The sequence below is a fragment of the Bos taurus genome, chromosome 19, assembly GCF_002263795.3.
Source record: "Bos taurus isolate L1 Dominette 01449 registration number 42190680 breed Hereford chromosome 19, ARS-UCD2.0, whole genome shotgun sequence".
Classification (NCBI taxonomy): domain Eukaryota; kingdom Metazoa; phylum Chordata; class Mammalia; order Artiodactyla; family Bovidae; genus Bos; species Bos taurus.
The window spans coordinates 45,536,479-45,552,501 of NC_037346.1; the positions used below are offsets into that span (position 1 = coordinate 45,536,479).

General features: G+C 39.7%; 1 protein-coding gene and 1 long non-coding RNA gene across 3 annotated transcripts in view; one reads left to right on the top strand and one right to left on the bottom strand.

The window, feature by feature from the left end:
• NSF (N-ethylmaleimide sensitive factor, vesicle fusing ATPase) overlaps positions 1 to 16,023 on the bottom strand; it is a 148,121-nt gene that overhangs the window by 92,997 nt on the left and 39,101 nt on the right. The gene's annotated exons all lie outside the window — the stretch shown is intronic.
• LOC132343092 (uncharacterized) lies at positions 3,367 to 15,121 on the top strand. Its single transcript, XR_009491768.1, has 2 exons — positions 3,367 to 3,447; positions 14,306 to 15,121. It is a non-coding gene; the product is annotated as an uncharacterized lncRNA (long non-coding RNA).

Below are 16,023 nucleotides of genomic sequence, written 5' to 3' on the forward strand. Positions count from 1 at the left end.
GAACTCAAACTATTACTTGCTTAGAGAAAAGATACTGTATTAAGACCAGAGGTATTAGTGAAGTATTCAAAGTCACAAATAAATCTCTGAGTAAAAGATTCATTAAATACAATGGCTTTCAATGTCAAAGTTTAACACTATTAGTAAAATGGTACGTGGAAGGGATTTACTGTCGTCTACGGTAATTTCTTTAAGAAACCTGAAAGAACACTATGTTAATTATTTAAAAAGTAAATGTAAAACCCTAGTTGCTGGCAGGTTTTTTTTTTTTTTTAATTATGAACATAATATCAAAGGTAGATTACTCAAGATAACAAATCATATGGAACTCAGAGAAAAGCCTTGTTTGAATCATGGTAGAAGTATCAAGGCTCTTCCTCTTCCTCTTCTGAACAGTAATGTGTTATGTTCTGGGCAGTTTTTTGCTAACATTATAGTTAATTTTTTCTTCCACTTCCCTTCCTACAACATCCTATTCTCTATAGTGTCTTTCAAGATGGTTGTTGTTTTTCTAAGTCAGTATACTACATAGAAGAAGAAACTGACAAGATTTATATAAGGAAGTGAGAGAGCATTTATCAGCTCTTTTCTGATGGAATGTGATAAAAAGTAAATAGAGATCAGCCAAAGTATGAGTTCATAAACAAAGAAAACATATTTCCAGGTGTCCCTTGACTACCTTATCAACAAACACTGTTCAAAATGTATAATTACAAAATATCAAGAGGATAATCTCAGGCGTAAACTGTTTTGAACAGCAACAAAAGTTTAAGATAAGGAGATATACCTAAACATTTGATTAAAGGGAATAGATTAAAGATTTTTGTCTTTTATAACAGCACTTTTTGGCAATATAATCATACCAACCACCATTATGTAATGTTTCACAGTAAGCAAGGTACTATGCTAGGAAATTTTTACACATTAATGCTCTACTGACAATAAACTTACAAAGTAAGTAATTTTGCAGGTGAGGATACCAAAACTCAGAAAGTTCAGGGCCCAGGGCCCTGAAGTACTAAGATGCCCTGGGGGATACAAGTGATAGGTGGTGATGTCAAAGCCAGCCCTGTTGGTGTGCCCAAAAAGCCTTCTTACTGCTGAGGAAGAGATCCTAATTTACCAGTACAAGCTTATCTTGATATAGTTTTGCTAATATGATTCATATTTTTTTAAAAAGTCATTATATGTGTTCTTTCTTGGGAAAAAGCCCATGATACACTCTCTCTTTTTTTTTTTTTTTAATGAAAGTACCCTTTATTTTAACTGTGGAAAATTCTGAAAGAGATGGGAATACCAGACCACCTGACCTGCCTCTTGAGAAATTTGTATGCAGGTCAGGAAGCAACAGTTAGAACTGGACATGGAACAACAGACTGGTTCCAAAAGCAAAAGGAGTACGTCAAGGCTGTGTATTGTCACCCTGCTTATTTAACTTCTATGCAGAGTTCATCATGAGAAACGCTGGGCTGGAAGAAGCACAAGCTGGAATCAAGATTGCTGGGAAAAATATCAATAACCTCAGATATGCAGATAGCACCACCCTTATGGCAGAAAGTGAAGAGGAACTAAAGAGCCTCTTGATGAAAGTAAAAGAGGTTCATTCCCCGGCACCTTCACCAAAAGAAAAAAGAAAAAAAAAAAAAAAAAGAAAGAAAGTAAAAGAGGAGAGCGAAAAAGTTGGCTTAAAGTTCAACATTCAGAAAACAAAGATCATGGCATCTGGTCCCATCACTTCATGGCAAATAGATGGGGTAACAGTGGAAACAGTGAGAGACTTTATTGTGGGGGGCTCCAAAATCACGGCAGATGGTGATTGCAGCCATGAAATAAAAAGACACTTACTGCTTGGAAGAAAAGTTATGACCAACCTACACAGCATTTTAAAAAGCAGAGACATTACTTTGCCAACAAAGGTCCATCTAGTCAAGGCTATGGTTTTTCCAGTGGTCATGTATGGATGTGAGAGTTGGACTACAAAGAAAGCTGAGTGCCGAAGAATTGATGCTTTTGAACTGTGGTACTGGAGAAGACTCTTGAGAGTCCCTTGGACTGCAAGGAGATCCAACCAGTCCATCCTAAAGGAAATCAGTCCTGAATATTCATTGGAAGGACTGATGCTGAAGCTGAAACTCCAATACTTTAGCCACCTGATGGGAAGAGCTGATTCATTTGAAAAGACCCTGATGCTGGGAAAGATTGAAAGCAAGAGGAGAAGGGGACGACAGAGGATGAGACGGTTGGATGGCATCACCGACTCAATGGACATGAATATGAGTAAACTCTGAGAGTTGGTGATGGACAGGGAAGCCTGGCATGCTGCAGTCCATGGGGTTGCAAAGAGTCGGACACGACTGAGTGACTGAACTGAACTGAACCCTTTATTTTTTGGAGGATAACTACTTTACAATATTGTGGTGGATTCTGCCATACATTAACATGAATCAGCCACAGGTGCACATGTGTCCCCCCATCCTGAACTCCCCCTTCACGTTCCTCCCCACCCCATCCCTCTGGGCTGTCCCAGAGCACCAGTTTTGAGTGCCCTGCTTCATGCATCAAACTTGCACTGGTCATCTATTTTCCATATGATAATATACATGTTTCAATTGCTATTCTATCAAATCATCCCACCCTCGCCTTCTTCCACATAGTCCAAAAGTCTGTTCAATACACTCTTTAATAAAGAAAAATGTCACAATATGACCAGTATGACATTGATCACAATGACCAGTATATGATTCTATTTAAAGAGAAAAAGTGTAGAGCCAGTCAAAAATACATACGTGTATAAATACCTAAGTAAAATACCTTCCCCCTTCTTATTTCTGTAGTCCAGTTCCATTTAGGAACAATACAAGAGGTCTTTCCTAGATTAAGAAGGAATCTAAAAGGATCAACATAGATTTAATAACATTTTAAAGACAAGGCATTCATCAGGGCATCTGCTGCTTCTTCATACTATCTACTTTGCTAATTTGGTTCACAATGTACCTTATACTTTACACAATACTACTCTGGGTATGCTGTGTTAGTCCCACATACACCATAAGCATCTTGAGGGCAGGATTTGGATCTAACTAAGTGGTCTACAACTGAGTTAATCAAGTTCTTGGTGTTTATTCACTTTCTAAAAACTTACACTGTGAGCCAGGCACCAGCACAGGAGCAGAACATACACTAGTAACCAAATAAAGAAGGTCTCTTCCTTCCTGAATTTATCTTATGCTTATGCGGGGTAGGGGCATGGCAGGGCCTACCCGCCAGGGTGTAATAAGCAATTATGCTACAAGCTAATAATGCATAGAAGAACATGGAATTACTAGAACACCTTGGAGGAACACTAAAGTCAAAGCATTCTGTAAAAAGTGAGATCAAAGCTGAGGCCTGGAGGATGAACAGAAGGTTGGATTAAAAGATGGTGAAAAAGTACCTTTGGATATTGAGGTAAGAGACAGTAGCATGGCAAATTAGTGGAGCCTAAAATAGCACAAGTTGGCTGGAACCCAGAGCATGGGGTGGGGGGTACAGGCTGAGAGAGGAGGTGGGAAAGTTTGGCAGGGGCCAGACCACATCAGGCTTGTAAGCCACGGAAGGCGTTAAGGAGAGCTACTAAAGAGTTTTAACCAGTGAAGTGACAGGATCAGACTTGCCTTTTTATAAAAATCGCTCCAGTTACAGTGTGGAGAATGGATTAGAGAAGGGCAAGGCTGAAGGCTTAGGGAGCAATTCAGGCAAGAGATAATGGTGGCCTGAAGGAAGGCATTGGCGGGGAGATGGAGAGAAGTGGACAGATTTGAGATTAGGAGGAGAAGGCAGTACTGACAGGAAATGGGAGGGGAGGGAAAGAGTGAAGTTAAACAGGGTGCCTAGATTCTCTGCCAGAGCATTGCCTGTGCTATAAAACAGAAGTATGTATAGGGGAGAGGATGGAGGGGGCAGATGAATGAGTTTGATTGTGCATTTACTGTATATCCATGAGATAGCCAAGAGGTTATGATGCTAGAAGTCCAGAGCTCTAATTTCAGACTGTAATGGAATACGCATATTTGAGAGTTAGTGGCATAAAGACACTAATTGAACCTATGGAAATGGATGTGACCAATTTAGGGGAGAACAATTTCAGAATGAGGAAAAGAGCTCTAAGACAGACTCCAGGGGAACTCTATTGCAAAGGACACAAAGGAGACTGAGAAGGGACAGCCAGAAAGGCAAAAAGGAAGATGAGAAATCCTTGGAGGGAGAGAAACCAAGTTAAGAGTTTATTTCAAAAAAGAGTGGTCCATGGTGTGTTCTTAAATGTACATAGAGTGACTGAAGCTCAACTTCCCTCTATCCTCAATGGACTGAAATTACATTCATTTAGCAAATATTTATGCAGGGCGATGCTTCTCAAACTATCTATGTTAAAACCCAGTTTGCTTTTTTTTTCTTGTAAGTTTTCAATCCACTGCACCTGGCTTCCCAGGTGATGCTAGTGGTAAAGAACCTGCCTGCTAATGCAGAAGACGTACGAGACGCAGGTTCCATCCCTGGAGGGAATCGACACAGGGAAGATCTGGAGGAGAGCATGGCAACCCACTCCAGTATTCTTGCCTGGAGAATTCCATGGACAGCAAGCTTGCCAGGCTACAGTCCACAGGGTTGCAAAGAGTTGGACCCAACTGAAGCGACTTAGTACGCACGCATCCTCAATTCAGCTTCCAGGGTTTTTTTCATGGTGATGAATACATGTGCAATGATTATTTTCTACTCCCCCGAGGTCCTCCTGATTTTCTTATTTCTAACATTTTCTCACGGAGACCTGAGTCTCACCTCTAGTTCTGTTACCACAGTAACTAATGACCAAATTCTGCCAATTTCATCTTTGTAACTGTTTTCAATCTTTTCTTCCTTTTCCATTCCCACTGTCACCACCTTAACCCAGGTTTCTAGTACCACACAACTGCACAATTATGGTCTTCTGGTCTCTCACTATCTCATCTTTCACCTCCTCTCGAGAGCAATGCTTTTCATACAGCATAATCACATTAATTATCTAAGACACTAACTTTAATTGCTTTGTTCCCCTATTGAAAATTCCCCCATGACTTCCCATTATGATTGTTTATTCAAAAATTACATTCATTTGGCAAATACTGATGTAGGGCAATGCTTTTCCAACTATGCTAAGACCTATTTTTTTTTTCCTTCTAAGTTTTCAATCCATTGCAGACCAATGTTTTCGTAAAAATACAATTTAAAAAAGTGATAATTTTTAAATTACTAAAAAAAGTTTCTAAATTCTTATCAATTTTGATATTTTTCTCATGATGGACTGGTAACAACGGTTCATGGCTCAGCAATGATCTGTAGACTGTATTCCAAACTGCCTGGTTGTTGCTAATAGATAAAAATCCACGCACATATGGACACCTTATCTTTGACAAGGAGGCAAGAATATACAATGGATTAAAGACAATCTCTTTAACAAGTGGTGCTGGGAAATCTGGTCAACTACTTGTAAAAGAATGAAACTAGACCACTTTCTAACACCATACACAAAAATAAACTCAAAATGGATTAAAGATCTAAACCTAAGACCAGAAACTATAAAACTCCTAGAGGAGAACATAGGCAAAACACTCTCTGACATACATCACAGCAGGATCCTCTATGACCCACCTCCCAGAATATTGGAAATAAAATCAAAAATAAACAAATGGGACCTAATTAACCTTAAAAGCTTCTGCACATCAAAGGAAACTATTAGCAAGGCGAAAAGACAGCCTTCAGAATGGGAGAAAATAATAGCAAATGAAGCAACTGACAAACAACTAATCTCAAAAATATACAAGCAACTCCTACAGCTCAATTCCAGAAAAATAAACAACCCAATCAAAAAATGGGCCAAAGAACTAAATAGACATTTCTCCAAAGAAGACATACAGATGGCTAACAAACACATGAAAAGATGCTCAACATCACTCATTATCAGAGAAATGCAAATCAAAACCACTATGAGGTACCATTTCACACCAGTCAGAATGGCTGCGATCCAAAAGTCTACAAATAATAAATGCTGGAGAGGGTGTGGAGAAAAGGGAACCCTCTTACACTGTTGGTGGGAATGCAAACTAGTACAGCCACTATGGAGAACAGTGTGGAGATTCCTTAAAAAACTGGAAATAGAACTGCCTTATGATCCAGCAATCCCACTGCTGGGCATACACACTGAGGAAACCAGAAGGGAAAGAGACACGTGTACCCCAATGTTCATCGCAGCACTGTTTATAATAGCCAGGACATGGAAGCAACCTAGATGTCCATCAGCAGATGAATGGATAAGAAAGCTATGGTACATATACACAATGGAGTATTACTCAGCCATTAAAAAGAATACATTTGAATCAGTTCTAATGAGGTGGATGAAACTGGAGCCTATTATACAGAGTGAAGTAAGCCAGAAGGAAAAACACCAATACAGTATAATAACGCATATATATGGAATTTAGAAAGATGGTAACAATAACCCGGTGTACGAGACAGCAAAAGAGACACTGATGTATAGAACAGTCTTATGGACTCTGTGGGAGGGGGAGAGGGTGGGAAGATTTGAGAGAATGACATTGAAACATGTAAAATATCATGTAAGAAACGAGTTGCCAGTCCAGGTTCGATACACGATACTGGATGCTTGGGGCTGGTGCACTGGGACGACCCAGAGGGATGGTATGGGGAGGGAGGAGGGAGGAGGGTTCAGGATGGGGAACATATGTATACCTGTGGCAGACTCATTTTGATATTTGGCAAAACTAATACAACTATGTAAAGTTTAAAAATAAAATAAAAAAAAGAAGAACGTCAAAAAAAAAAAAAGACATTACAGTTGCACCCTCAATGCAGGGCGATTTTGCCATTCAGCGGCGACATTTTTGATTGTCACACGGCAGGAAGGAGGGACTACCGGCACTGAGTGAATAGAGGCCAGAGATGCTATTAAACAACCTAAATGAACAGCATAGCCCCCGCCCCCAGACCAAGACTTATCCAGCCTAAAATGTCAAAAATGCCAAGGCTGAGAAACTCTGCTTTACAAGTGTAATGCAAATGAATAATTAGAAGAAAGGCTAAGAACAGACACATAAGCACCTGAGTCTGCCTGGAAGGTTAAATGGACAGTACTTACCAAAGTCCTCATCTCCTGACTCGTAGCTTTCCAGAACCCAACCACGGCCTAACTTTTCAACAACAGTGTTGCTAGACTGGTCAAAGTTGTGAGTGCTATGCCTTGCTTACTGTCAAGTTCCAAGGATACAAACAACCATCCCTTCCCTTCCCCCTACCCAAATCACTCAGCATTTAAGGCCTCACTCTAGGGCTAACTCCTCCAAGAAGTCTTCTGTGATCCTTTCTTTCAAAATTCCTAAAGATTTGCCATCTATACCACTCATTTAGCATTCTATCACATACTGGCTTTTGATACTATTGACATTTGTTAGGTTATATTGTTTAACTCCTAAATGATTATTTGATTTTCACATTCATGTGCCATCTCTAAGCTGACAGCTCACTAAAAGAGAGCTTCTGACACAGCCCCAGCAGCCACCCATTTCCTGTAGTGTGCTACAAAGAGCACCCAAAGCATACGAAGCACGGGGACTAGAGTTACTGGGGAGCAGGCATCACAGTCTTACCACCAGTTCTTCACATGTCTTGAGCTCATGACAATCTGAATATATCAGGTTACTGCAAAAGTAACATCTACAAACTTTAGTATCTTAGAAAGTTTACGGATTCATAGACTGAGTGTCTATACTTCTTACTGCAGGCCAAGGTAAGTCCTCAGGTTTCTGCCATATTCAAGTTCCAGAAAATCTACTAGAAATAAGAAAATTAAGGAATCCCAATTAAGACAGTTCCTCCATTCAAATTTTAAAACCCAAACAGATACTTCTTTATGCTTTCAGTCAAGACACTCACTGCCCAGACAACAATCTGAGATTTTAGAAAATATCTCTACTCTTAAAAACAAAAATGGTTAGAAGAAGGTGGGAAGAAGGGGAAGGAGTAGAAGCAAGGAAAAAGAGGAGGAGGAGGAGACGAAAAGGAGTATGATAAAGAGGAAGGAGGAGGCGGTAGTTTAACTCTTTAGCAGAGGAATAGAGGGCAAAAAGCTTAAACAGTTGTCTGACATATAAATGAAAAGGTCAGACTTCCATAGTTATTAACCAGCTCTATATATGCTCAGTATGCAGAATTCTACCAAATCACCAAAGTACTGGGTAATGTCTGAATGTGAAGACTGTCATTTATAAGTGTGTACAGGAAATGGTAGTGGGTGAGGCCAGACCTATAGACCTGCAGTGCTTTAATAATTCCTCCCTCCCTTTTCACCCCCCAAATCTATTAGGTCTAAGCTCTTCCAACCTTATATATATGGAAAGGTTGAGAATTAATTCAGGAAGAAAGGCAAAAGTGAAAGTTATGTACTCATCATAGGATATTATCTGACATAAAATTCAAGGCTTTATTGACTACTTGACTCTTAACTTCATCTCCTCAATATCCAGAGGCAACTCGGAATACAGACTCTGAAGCCAAGCATCCTGATTCCCAGTTGCAACACTGCCAGTTACTAGTTGTACAAACTCAGTGAGTCATTTCCTTTCCTCTTTTCCTCCCCCTGCTTCCTGGACCAGAGACCCAAGTTCTAGTACTAGTTCCACCATTGACCTGGTTAGTGACCTTGGGCCACAATTTCTGCACCTGTAAGGAGAAGGCACCAGGGGATGTACTAGATCAGTGGTTCTCAACCAAGGGTGATTTTGCCCCCAGGGGACATTTGACAATGTCTTGAGATATTTCCGATTATCACCACTAGGTTTGAGAGGGACAGTGCAACTTGGCTTCTAGCCGGTAGAGGCCAGAGATGCTGCTGAAAATACTACAATGCACAGGACAGCCAGTACCTCAGGACAAATAAATATCCAGCTCAAAATGTCAATGGTGCCACAACTGAAAAACCTATGGCTTCAGCTCCCTTGAAGGTCACCTCAGAGGTCCCCTAGAAGTAAGGCTGAGAAGCCCATTTTAATAGTTTTATATTATGGGTTTTCATGAGAAAAGAACAACATAAGAGTTAATGACATGCACTCTCAGGCTAGATTCAGTCATTTCAGTTCAGTCGCTCAGTCGTGTCCGACTCTTTGTAACCCCATGGACTGAAGCACGCCAGGCTTCCCTGTCCATCACCAACTCCCAGAGCTTGCTCAAAGTCATGTCCATAGAGTCAGTGATGTCATCCAACCATCTCATCTTCTGTTGTCCCCTTCTCCTCCTGCCTTCAATCTTTGCCAGCATCAGGGTCTTTCCCAATGAGTCAGTTCTTCACATTAGATGGCCAAAGTATTGGAGTTTCAGCTTCAGCACCAGTCCTTCCAATGAATATTCAGGACTGATTTCCTTTAGGATGGACTGGTTGGATCTCCTCACAGTCCAAGGGACTCTCAAGAGTCTTCTCCAACACCATAGTTCAAAAGCATCAATTCTATGGTGCTCAGCTTTCTTTGTAGTCCAACTCTCACATCCATACCTGAATACTGGAAAAACCATAGCCTTGACTAGATAGACCTTTGTTGGCAAAGTAATGTCTCTGCTTTTTAACATGCTATCTAGGTTGGTCATAGCTTTTCCTCCAAGGAGCAAACATCTTTTAATTTCATGGCTGCAGTCACCATCTGCAGTGATTCTGGAGCCCAAAAAATAAAGTCTCTGTTTCCATTGTTTCCCCATCTATTTGCCATGAAGTGATGGGACCGGATGCCATGATCTTAGTTTTCTGAATATTGAGTTTTAAGGCAACTTTTACACTCTTTCACTTTCTTCAAGAGGCTCTTTAGTTCTTCTCTTTCTGCCATAAGGGTGGTGTCATCTGCATATCTGAGATTATTGATATTTCTCCCAGCAATCTTGATTCCAGCTTGTGCTTCTTCCAGCCTGGCATTTCGCATGATGTACTCTGCACATGAGTTAAATAAGCAGGGTGAGAATATACAGCCTTGATGTACTCCTTTCCCTATTTGGAACCAGTCTGTTGTTCCATGTCCAGTTCTAACTGTTGCTTCTTGACCTGCATACAGATTTCTCAGGAGATGGGTCAGGTGGTCTGGTATTCCCATCTCTTTCAGAATTTTCCACAGTTTGTTGTGATCCACAGTCAAAGGCTTTGGTGTAGTCAACAAGGCAGAAATAGATGTTTTTCTGGAACTCTCTTGCTTTTTCGATGATCCAATGGATGTTGGCAATTTGATCTCTGGTTCCTCTGCCTTTTCTAAATCCAGCTTGAACATGTGGAATTTCATGGTTCACGTATTGTTGAAGCCTGGCTTGGAGAATTTTGAGCATTGCTTTGCTAGTGTGAGAGATGAGTGCAATTGTGTGGTAGCTTGAACATTCTTTGGCATTGCCTTTCTTTGGGATTGGAATGAAAACTGACCTCTTCCAGTCCTGTGGCCACTGCTGAGTTTTCCAAATGTGCTGGCATATTGAGTGCAGCACTTTCACAGCATCATTTTTCAGGATCTGAAATAGCTCAACTGGAATTCCATGACCTCCACTATTGTTCGCAGTGATGATTCCTAAGGTTCACTTGACTTAGCATTCCAGGATGTCTGGCTCTAGGTAAGTGATCACACCATTGTGGTTATCTGGGTCATGAAGATCTTTTCTGTATAGTTCTTCTGTGTATTCTTGCCACCTCTTCTTAATATCTTCTGCTTCTGTTAGGTCCATACCATTTCTGTCCTTTATCGTGCCCATCTTTGCATGAAATGTCCCCTTGGTATCTCTAATTTTCTTGAAGAGATCTCTAGTCTCTTCCATTCTTTTGTTTTCCTCTATTTCTTTGCATTGATTGCTGAGGAAGGCCAGACTGTCTGAGTTCAAATCTACCACTTACTAGCTATATGTCTTGGACCAGTTACTCAACCTTTAGAGACTCACTTACCTTTTCCATTAAATGAGGACAATACAGTATGTACCCCGTAACGTTGTTGTGAGCGTTAAATAAATTAATAGATGTAAAGCATTTAGAGCAGTGCCTGGCCCTATATAATTAACAGCTAACATCACCATTACCACCTGAATACAGAAGGAAAATTGAAAAAAAAAAAAAACACCAACCATTTTACTTTAGGAGTCACATGAATTAGGTTCCTGAGTGGAAAGGTTTTTAAGACCAAAGGGATTCAAGCATGGTTGCTCACATGGCAGACACTCTGCTCTCCCCCAATCCCGTCTCCCACTCCTTCCTCTCTCATGCTTCCACAGCTGCTTAAAGTCTCTAAAGTCTCGGGTGCAAATGTTCTCACGGTTGGGAGGGAATACAAGCTACTTGCACCCATTCCATAATACAAAAAGTATATCCATTCTACAATGCAGAAATTAACTGGAGGAAGTGGTCTGTTACACATCAAGAAACTGTTTTTATCTTTCAGGAGAAAAGGACAGGTGTGTCTGCCTATGCTTAGCAAGGGGCTGCCATCGTAGCTCTTGGGATCCAGGCCTGTCTGAGCTCTCCTTCTCCACAGAAACTTCACCAGGGAGAGGGACATCCTTGTCCCCCAGCTCCCTTGATGTGCCGTCAGGGGAGCTGCCATGAGACAGACAGAGCCTATATGGTTGTCTTTTTGTTTTTTAATTATACAAGCAGAAATATCACAGTTAAACATTCAGAGAAGAGGTACACAGAGTGAAGGAACAAAGTCTCTCTTTATGTCCCATCCTTATTTCCCTTTCACGGAAGCAAGCAAGTTTTTTTTTCAATTTAATGTGAGTTCATATTGACTTTTCTAACAGCATTTACTTTAGTATGTTTAATTATTAAAACGTATCTGTACGTTTAGAGCTATATCATTTTAAGATTTGTTTCACTGTATTCCACAGTAGGTTGGGAAGGATGCAGCCTAATTTATTTAATCATTTCCTCACTGGCGGACATTTAGGTAAAAACTTCAGACTTCAACTTCACAATGACACAACTGTTGATTTGTAAGTAACTCAATTGTAGTTGCCAGCAAATAAAATCCAATGGTGATTCTATAGATAGTTCTGCCTTCCTCAAAGAAAGAAATCATTCTAAAAGTCTATTTATAAATTAAAAATGCCAACTGAATTTACATATAATTTGACTCTGAGATAAAAGCATAACTATAACATTTATATTCAAACATAAATAAGTTTAACTTAAAAAATTAAAACCAATGAAAATTTAATTTTAGGTTAAAATTTTCAGCATATAAAAAGGCACCCATAATATTTCTCAGGGTGTCTGTTTTATCTTTATATCCTGCTCTACAGTTTCTGAAAATCACACAGTCATAAGGCCATTTTCTTCTTCTAATTAAAAAAATAAGATAAATTCCCCAACCTGAAGTTAGAATTAGTAAATTATCACATTCTTCATATTCAAGTATCATCTATAAGTACTCAGTGGAAAAGCAGAAGGGGTGAGTTTTGCATCTCTAACTAGTGAGCAATTGCTTTCTTTTCCTTTCCTAATAAATTACAGGCAGACTTGAACAGATGTCAGGTTGGCATTCAAAACCTAAAATATAGCTGAAAAGCAAGTTATGACTAATACAAGGAAAAAAGATGAATGTCAGAAAGCTTCATTTTTTTTTTGTTTTTTTTTCAAATTTCAGATAAGCTCTTTAGCCTTAGGGTTCCTTTTACAGAGCCCTAGAGTTCGGCAAGATGTCTTAACCCCCATTTAAATTGCAATCTCTCCTCATGTGTGGGGGTGTGAAAATGCATTTTAAGAGTGTCAGTGTTTATGTTAATCTTAGCAAAAACTCCCTCTCTCCCAAATATGGCATGGACAAAACCTCAGCGCCCTTTCTTCCTCCGTATTTTATTTGCACTGTTTTTAGCATGTGAAAGATGTCTGCATGTGATTGAAAGGCTCCTTATCTTCTCGGCAACTGACTTGGTAGAGTAACTGCAGTTTCACTGGTGATATCAGAAACGAGTTGCTTTCCTCTAGAATTTCAAGAGAGACTTTAAAAATACAGATTGAAAATAGGTTTAGAGATGGAGGCAGAGAAAGGGGGACAAGAAAGAACACAGTGTCAGTTTCAAAGAAAGGGGGCACAAGATGCTAACTATTGGCTGTACCCCCCACGGGGTGGCCTGCATTTCTATCACAAAGTATAGTGCTGGCTCTCAGTTGTGTCCAACTCTGCGAGCACATGGACTGTAGTCCACCAGGCTCCTCTGTCCATGGGATTTTCCAGGCAAGAATAGTGGAGTGGGTTGCCATTTTCTATTCCAGGGGCTCTTCCCGACCCAGGGATCCACCCTGTGTCTCAATGGTCTCCTGCATTGACAGGCGGATTTCTTTTACCACTGAGCCACTTGGGAAGCCCAATTACAAGGTATAGGTCCACCCAAGGACAGGATGAGGCTTGAGGCCTTTAAGTCACTACACTCTTTCTTCCAGCTCTGAAACAGATAACTTCTGCCAAAGCCACTTTGCTTGATGCATGTGAACTTAGTCCTAAAATTATATTAAGAGACAGTAATTCTTTAACAATTATTTCACTGTTCTTTGAAAAAAAAATTGTTTTTGCTCTGACATTTATGGTATAGAGGTAACTGCCAGGGATGCCAAAAAAGGAAGTTTCTTTGTACAAACTATCTTTTCCAACCAAAGAGCTATAATGAGAATGGAGGTGATCCTTTGTCCAGAGCACTCTCCACACAACTGCACACCAGGCAGTAAGCGTGGTGAAGGGCTGAACAGGAGCACAAGGGCATTCCTCTGACACCTCAGTGTACGCAAGGGCTGCGGTGTTTATTCACCCTTACTTAACGAGGCTGGTTTCTGATGCCAAGGTTTCTATCTGGGACCCAAAAGGTACTTCTATTATCCCACAGAGTAAGGATTTAAGGTCTTTCCTAACTAAACGGGTATCACTGTAGGCTCTGGAGGACATCCTAACTAAGAGGCTGTTGGGTACCCACTAAGTGCAAACTTTAGGTCTAGTTTTCCTTGCTAATGCTTTCATGTGCTTTTAAGGAAGAGCAGCCCCATGTGGGTTTTGGGGTGAGTCCAACTGCTCCAGACAAGGAAAAAGTAAATAGTTACAATGATGCAGAAAAGAACAACAGAAGCCAAAGTGCATTCCCCCAAAGTAACTCCTTTTCCTAATTCTACATATGAGCTTTCTTCCACTCTCTGTGGGGCTGGTTATATGTGACCTCTTTTCCCCTTAAAGACCTTCCTTGACTTTAATTCTATATATAAAAAAAATTTTTTTAACAGGGGCTTTCCTGGTGGTTCACCAGTAGAGAATCCACCTGCAAATGCAGGAGACATGAATTGGATCCCTGATCTGGGAAGATCCCACGTGCCTTGAAACAACTAAGCCCATGTGCCACAACTATGAAGCCTGCACTCTAGAGCCCAGGAGCTGCAACTAGTGAAGCCTATACACCCCAGAGCCCGCGCTCAGCAACAGAGAAGCCACTGCAATGAGAAGCCCACGCCCCGCAACCTGAGAGCAGCCCCACTCACTTCAAGAGAAAAGCCCATGCAGATTCAGCATAGCCAAAAATGAATGAATAAAAATTTTAAAAGATTATCTCTTAAAATACTATAACAAAAACAGGAAGGTGTATATTACATATTTGCAAGTGTTTCAAGAGAAAAACTAACCTATGGGAAACTCTGGGACCCTTATTTCATGTCTATTACATTATCTGATCCCTATTTTTTTCTGCGTAATTGTGTGCCTCTGGTTAATTCTTTAGTCTCTTTGTATCTCATCAGCAAAATTCTGTATGTATCAAACTATATATGCAATTTTGAAAAGCAACATGAAGTTTTACAGGCAAGAGGAAAGAACTATATTACCAAGAAGCATAATTATCAGTCTTATAAACACAATGACAGAAGAGAATTCTAAATTCATCACTTTGTGAACTTGAAACCTTGATATATAGGCAAGAAGATCCATTTAGTTAAGATTCCTGTTTACAAAGTAGACGTAACTCTAGACTCCATGGTAAAGACAATGATTTGGTCTCAAGCCAAAATAAAAATGTTCCCTGTTTAAATAAAACAGTCTCATAACCTACATTAATTGTTCTTTTCTAATCCTTATTTTTTTTTTTTTTCATTTGAATTGATTTAACCAATCATATCCATGTCCAGTGAGATCCCATGCAGGTTGACTATTTCATTAACAAAGAATGAAGGAAAAAATCAGCAAATTTTGTTCCCACTTGGCAGGGTAAAAGAACACAGGATATACATTAACAAGATGCATGTAATGTTAAATTAAATGTAGCAATTTGTACTTTCTATATGCCTTTATCAAAGCCTAATGAGAACTTTCTAACCACATTGTACTCAGAAGGCAATGAAATTTTTCTACGTAATTTCTCCAAAATTCAAATGAGAAAAGAAGCCTCTATAGGAAGATAAGGAATGATACACGCACAGCAAGAGAATTCTTTCTCAGCCATTTCACCATTAAAGAAGTAGCATAAGGACACTGAGAGTCTTCATTCAGAAAAAAGAAAAAAAAATGTCTTTCAGTTCAGCTCAAAAGCCAAGGTACCTTAAGACTTACTGCCTTCCCCCTACCCGGTTTTTAAATTTATTTTTAAAATGGAACATAACTGTTTTACAATGTTGTCAGTTTCTGCTATATAACAATGCAAATTAGCTATATATATGCATATATCCCCTCCCTTTTCAGCCTCCCTCCCACCCCAATTTATTCTTTTAAGTCAAATTGACAACACATGCTTCTTGATAACAAAAAGCCATAAAGATAAAGAAGTATTGCTTTTAAAAAGAACTCATTTATGCCTAAGTAAACCAATAGAAATATTAGAAAAATAAATCCATAAAAAATGTAATGGGTAGTAGTACTAACAAACAAACCTGAAATTCAAAGTCCTTGGTCAAAAAGCACGTTAACAACAAAAAGCATACTGTACAACTCAACTAATTTCAGTATGGACTGCAGAAAC